Raw genomic sequence first — 7,053 nt, forward strand, 5'->3', positions numbered from 1 at the left:
CTCGGACTCAATTATCCGATTAACCAGGAGATCACCGTTGGCAAGGACCTTGATGGCAGAGAGGCTCTGTTTGCTATGGAAAACGGTGTCTACACGGCGAGCCCTAGGAGTTCGGGAGCAAACTCCCCTGATTGTCAACGATACAGCCTGCAGCCAAAAGAAGGTGAGAATGACAAAGGCATCCGGATTAACTTTGATCCTTGGATGTCTCAATTACGACAGGCAGTGATGTGGTTCAAGCCTTCAGGTTGATAGGTAATTGGGCTGTTGCATCGAAAGGGTGGAGTGCTGGTGTCTCCGGATCACTGGTCGCTGAAGCAGGGCTACAAATTATGATGGTGTTGGATCATCTCTTTGAATGACTTTGTTGTCTTTGCTGCTGGTTCTGGATGGGTAGTTCTTTCTTTTGTTATGCATATTCCTTGTCATTTGGTCATCCTCGTCTATGTCACTCTTACTATGTAATAGTTGCTTATATTTAGAATGTCATTCTCGTCTGGATCATGAGAGTCTGAGCGCTGCAGATGGGTGCGTTTTGGTGGTGTAGCAAGACTTCTTATGAACTATCATGTCTTGTTGTTTATGTCAGTAGTAGTCACTAGTCAGTGTTTGAATGCTGTATATATCGTTGTTTCAAACTGTTTATTGCCTCAAACTACTGGTGGGCTAAATGAGGGCATCACCATTCTCCAGTGTTCAGAGTATATCTCCTTTTTTCAAGTTATATAATTTGAGCTCAGTGTCTTTTCGATGATGTACACTTGTTTGGGCCAGTGAGGTGTCGTTGAATATGGGCTGAGTAGTAACGCAATGCCAAATAGGTCAATTATGACTCTCAGGCCGGGCTCTCAAAAGACCCTGAAAAAAGGTCGGGCTCTCCAAAAAAGAAAGAATAAGGACTCTTAGGCCGACATGTGGGCGCCACCGGTGTTTTTCGTGCGCTTGCGCGCCGAGAGCATATTGGCGCGTGCTCGAAATTCATGCTACCTTTTCATCCCCAGTCTCCCGCCCCTCCCCCACCTCTGGAATCTCGATTCCTACTCCAGTTCCCCCAAATCCCCCTCCTGTACTCCCTGTACTCAAGCGCATTATATGTCGCCGATCAACGCGGATCTCCGAGCCGGAGATCCTGAGGTCCGTCCTGCCTTCGGTCGCTGCGTGCTGTCGCTCAACAGTGGCATGGCGACGCTTGACGAACAGTTTGCCGGCAAAGTGCTGATGGTAACTATCAACAGCGACCGGCCTCCCGTCTCGCCGGATGACCTTGTCAAAGCTCTTGGCATTGTGCACGACATCCAAATAAGTGACTTGCTCGTCGAAGTCTGTCCGGCACCGGCTGATTTCTTCATCAGGTTTCGGACAACTTTCGACTGCAGTCGTGTGTTCGAATCTTCCCGGCGTTTGTTCTGTGATGGCGCGCTGGTGAGCTTTGATCGGTGGCACCCAGGATGGGGCTTGGTGCCCTCTGAGCTTGATTTTTTTAACAAAGCTTACCTTCCACGGCATGCCTCGACGTGCTTGGAACAACGAGTCCATGAACAAGCTTATCAACGACCTTGGACGTGAGCTCATAAGTATGTTCGTTCCTCCAGACAGCTGGGCTATGACGGTTATGGCATGGATGAAGAAGCCGTCCACCATATCGAAGGTGATTGGTGTTGAGATACCGGTGCAGGAACCGGGGTTCTACTATTCGTCGCCACCAAGGCCGCCACGGACCACGTTAGGGATGTACCTGTATCGAGTGTTCGTGCATGTCGAAGAAGTGGTCAATCCATCAATCGAAGTCCTACCACCGCCGCTGGTGCCAGGGTCCGTCGACGACATCCATTACAGGAGTCAATGTCAGACTTTCCCCGTGTTGCTCGGAATGATGGAAGGCACAAGGCCTACTCCGTCGCGCGGCGGAGGCCACTTCTTCTTTGGGAGAAGAGGCAGGGCTGGCTTCCTGGATGTGCTCTAATTTGAGGTAACAACTGAATCTTGTCAGATACTAGTTAAATCCGAGCTATGGGTGTGAAGCACTGATATTCCAGTACATTTGATTGTGACCCGTTCTAATTTTGTACCTGAACTATTTTTAGAAAGGGTTGTACGTCAACTTAATGTGCTAGCAGAACTTATTGTGTTGTCTGTCTGTTTTCTTTGCACAACATTCAAGATATTTCCTCGTCATTGATAAAGACGATGAACCGTTACGTATGACTTCATTGGTTTCAACATAGCCCTTTCCGTAGCGATCCACTGCTTCCATCCTGATTGTGCCACCTGCGTGAAATTTTTGTATGCAAGTTCAGTGTGCTATGATGTTCTATATGATTGTGCCAACTATATAAGTTTTTACTGAGCATCAGCAATGCATATGGCCGAAAGATGTATTTACGAGCATTGACCGATAGGTCTCTCTCTCTCTCTCTCTCACGCACACACACACACACACACGTGCGCACACGCACAAGTGGGACTCGTTGAATTATTTATTTGCTCGTGACAGCTTTTAATTAGGTTCCACTGTAATCTAACTTTTTTCTTAAGTTATTAATTGAGCTCAGTGACTTCAAAAAGTTGTACAGAAGCCTTGTTTGGGCCTTTCCGGCATCGCTGAATGTGGGCTGAGTAACCTTGTTAGGTTGTACTGTACTACACATGCCTTTTTTCAACATCAGCAATGCAACTGGGCCGACGGTTGTACACAATATCCGGGTCAACTTGTTATTCTCCGCCCCGCTGGGCTGCAAACTTTCCTAGGAGGTATGCATTAGGCTTATCAAGAAAATGGACTTTAAGAAATAATAAATGGGATGTACTTATAATAACTGGACAGTTACTATGCACCAAACACGTAATTAGTTTGAAAAATATATTATTTTTGGAATTTGAAAATTTTAATTTCATTACTTGTTGCGCGCGCAATATTTCGTTGGATTTTAACGTAATACAACTTTATTTTGAAATTATATTTAACCTGACTAGAAATTTCGGATAAAAATATTTCGAATCCCATCAAAATGTGGGAATTTTTTTTGAATTCTGTTTTAAGCGGTTGTTTGAAGTTATTAATCGTTTTCCTAGCTAGAAGTTGGGCTGTACTTTGAACAAACTGTAAATGGGCTGTAGTAAATTCCATTAGAATTAAAAAATGGGATGTACATTCTTACAAATCGCAAATGGGCTATATGTTCTCTGCCAAATGCGAGCTGTGGGCCTACTAAGTTGACGCGTACCAAGGGCTTTGTCAACTTAGTCAATATAAACGATTCTAGCTGCAGTGATCGTACGATGTCCATCCAACGGCTGTAGTGCTTCTTCAACCTCTGGTCTTCTTGCTCCATCCACCCAAAGCAGCGCCGGTCGTGTCGCGTGCTCCTGGCTCCCGTGGCCGGCTGTGATGCCGCGGAGGCCTCACCGCCCCGTACTACTCCCACCGCTGGCCAGGCCATCCCTCTACACACCCACACCCCCTGTTATTCTACGGTGACGGTAGCCTCACACCGCAGCCGAACCAGTGAACCCTCGTACTCCTCTCCGCGCGGGCTTCCACTGCTGCGTCTTCCCCGGCTCCACGTCGTCCCCTTCCTAGTCCTCGCCGTCGTCCAGACCACCGCCCTGGTGCTCTCGGCGCGGCGTGGTCAACGTGATCAACGACCAACTTCCATCGAAAGAGTACTGTACATGGAGAGGCTGACAGCTGGGTCCAGGCGGCCGCAAGGAAGTGCCTCCTTATTACGTGCAAAATAATTATTCCTCCACCTGACAGTAGGGAACCACCGGACGAGCCACCTTATTTCGCGAAAAAAACGTTTCCCCCCTGACTGCTGGGACCCACCAGACGAGCCAACGTATTTCGCGAAAAAAACGTTCCCCCCGCTGTCAGCTCGGACCCACCGGAAGTGCCTCCTTATTACGCACAAAAAAATGAATACTCCCCCTACTAGCTGGGACCCACCATGGTGGGAGGCTGACTTGTGGGCCTACTAAGTTGACTGGGACGGGGGCCTTTGTCAACTTTATTCAATATGAATGATTCTAGCTCCAGTGACCGTACGATGTCCATCCAACGGCCGTAGTGCTTCGTGAACCTCTGGTCTTCTTGCTCCAGCCGCCCAAAGCAGTGCCGGTCATGCCGCATGCTCCTGCCTCCCGTGGCCGGCTGTGCTGCCGCGGAGGCCTCACTGCTCCCTACTATTCCCACCGCTGGCCAGGCCCTACGGCGACGGCAGCCTCACACCGCAGCCGAACCAGTGAACCCTCGTACTCCTCTTCGTGCGGGCTTCCACTACCGTGTCTTCCCCGGCTCCCCATCGTCCCCTTCCTAGGCCTCGCCGTCGTCCATCGCCTTGGTGCTCTCGGCGCGGCGTGGTCATTGTGGTCAAGGAACGACTTTCATCAGACGTGGACTGTACATGGAGAGGCTGACAGCTGGGTCCACGGCCGCAGCAACGAAGTGCCTCCTTATTACACGGAAAATAATGATTCCTCCACCTGACAGCTGGGACCCACCGAATGGGCCACTGTATTTCACGAAAAAAATGTTTCCCCCTGACTGCTGGGACCCACCAGCTACATCTTCACATGCAAGGAAGTGCGTCTGGGCCAAAAAAAAACGAGTCGCTCCCCTGACTGCTGGGACCCACCAACTAAATCTTCGCAGGCAAGGAAGTGCCTGACAGTCGGGACCCACCTGGTCGAAGCGTACGTAGCGTTGTCATTCTGGTCGCGAACGTGTACGTACATATATACTGGTGGATGTAGAGGCGCGCACGTGTCGTAGTAGAGGCGCGTACGTGTGGTAGTAGAGGCGCGCACGTAGCATGAACATGTACGTACAGCGGCCAGGGTGCAAGAAAGAAAATACGGCCACGTATGTGTACATACGGGCGGGGTCTCGAACGCCTACTCGTGCATACATACGGCTAGGGCTCGTGTACATGGCTAGGTCGGAACGGAGAAACATCGTCGTCATCGTGTTCATGGGGAGGCAAGGAATGTGTCGTGTTCATGGGGAGGCAACGGAATGCGTCGTGTTCATCGGGAGGCAACGAAACGCATGGGAGCCAACCGGCTGGGTCGGAACGGAATGCGTGGTTGTGTTCATCGGGAGGGCTTGGACGGAACATGCGATGGAAACGAGGCCTGGCGTACCGCACAATGGAGGAAACAGACCTCCTACGTTCGGAACGGGGTCCTGTTGATCGGGAGGGGTCTGGCGTACCGCAAAACAGAGGAAACAGACCTCCTATGGTTGAAACGGGGGTCCTGTTGATCGGGAGGGGTGTGGCGTACCGCAAAACGGACGAAATGGACCTCCTACGGTCAAAACAGGGGTCCTGTTGATCGGGAGGGGTGTGGCGTACCACAAAACCGATGAAACGGGCCTCCTACGGTCGAAACGGGGGTCCTGTTCATCGGGAGGGGTGTGGCGTACCGCAAAACGGGACTCCACGGGATACTGTTCATCTCCACCGTCGACCTCCTCCAGCCTCCACGGGCTCCTGTTCATCTAGCCTCCACCGCGTGCTACTCCACCGGCTACTGTTCAACCACTCCTCCACCGTCTACTGTTCATCCAGCCCTCCACACCACGGCGTCCTGTTCAACCACCCCTCCACGGGCACCCCTCCACCGTCTACTGTTCATCCAGCCCTCCACCACACCACGGGGTCCTGTTCATCCAGAGGCAACGCCACCGCTCACTGTTCATCCAACCCCCCGCAACGCTCTCTGTTCATCCAATCGATCGGCTTCAGTTAGCAGCAGTAGCGAAGGAATCGCTCGATCGGATTCAGTTAACAGCCATCGATCGATTGCTCGGGTTCAGTAACGCATAGCCTGCAATGCAATTGCCCGGGTTCAGTTAGAGCCCAACGCCTCGCTCGGTTTCAGTTAGAGACAATGCCTCGCACAAATGCGCGTACATGTACGAGAGAAACGCGCATCGCTCGGCCCCCAACCTCCCACTGTAACCGGGAACTCCCCGAAATTTTCCTCCCCCTCGCTGCTACCATGGTTTTTTCCGTCATGGATGGCCCAAAGAATGTCATGCAGCTGCATTTCTGGCCCGCCCGGGACGAAAAGCCCATTTTATGTCATGATTTTTTGTCACAGAAGTAGGAGCCCACCACATCTATGATGATACCGGGTTTGTCACATTATCGTCATAGAAGTGTCATATGTATGACAAATTTTTTTTCGTTCGGCCCAAAATGTCACGGATGTGTCTTTTTTTTGTAGTGGTCATGAGAGACTTCGCGTCGACAGAGATGATCTGACAAAAGAACTTGAGAAGGACAAGCACGATCGGAAGTAGCCATCAGAGACATGAACAAGATGTAAAGAGTTTGACGACTTTGAAGATTCATTGACCTTTAGAAGACCAAGCCCCTGTTATATACCTACGTTAGATACGACGATTGTGAGCTGTCATTTGTTTGATGTTTTTCCGACAGCCACAAATAAAATCTGTCTCTTCAAAACTATTGTTTGTATTGTGTGCATCCCTCTCTATCTCTCTAATCCCACCCCAAAACCCATGGACCCAATAGAGGATGAATGGAGATGAGCTTGTATTTTCTGGACCGATGAGTCAATTGGGACAGACCAATGGATTTAGAACAGGGAAGATCACATGAAGAATAACCCTATAGCCGGAAAGGATATGACCCAACATGCTCTTCCATGCTTTGAAAGAGGTACTTCTACTTGGTGGAGGATGTACCAAACCATCAATGGATGGCAAGGAGTAACCACTTGGAAAGAATTTAATTTGACTTTGCCAAAGTCTCGGTTTGTGTCCCAGGAATTGAAGCCTTATGGATATGATATGAGGAAACCTTGTGCATGCAAGATCTGTGGAGAAATAGGACACACCCATAAAGAACACAAGGATGAATGCCCTAACTGTGAAGGAAGTCACACAGCTGAAGAATGCCCAACTAGGCAGATCACAAAGAACCGTACAACAGAAGAAAGAAGAAATGAAAGGAGCCCTCATGGAAATTTTAGAAGAACCAGTGATGAAGGAAGAGGTGGAGGACACACCCAAAGAAGAACCAA

This window comes from Triticum urartu, chromosome 4A (assembly GCF_056163025.1).
Source record: "Triticum urartu cultivar PI428250 chromosome 4A, HENAU_Tu73, whole genome shotgun sequence".
NCBI lineage: Eukaryota > Viridiplantae > Streptophyta > Magnoliopsida > Poales > Poaceae > Triticum > Triticum urartu.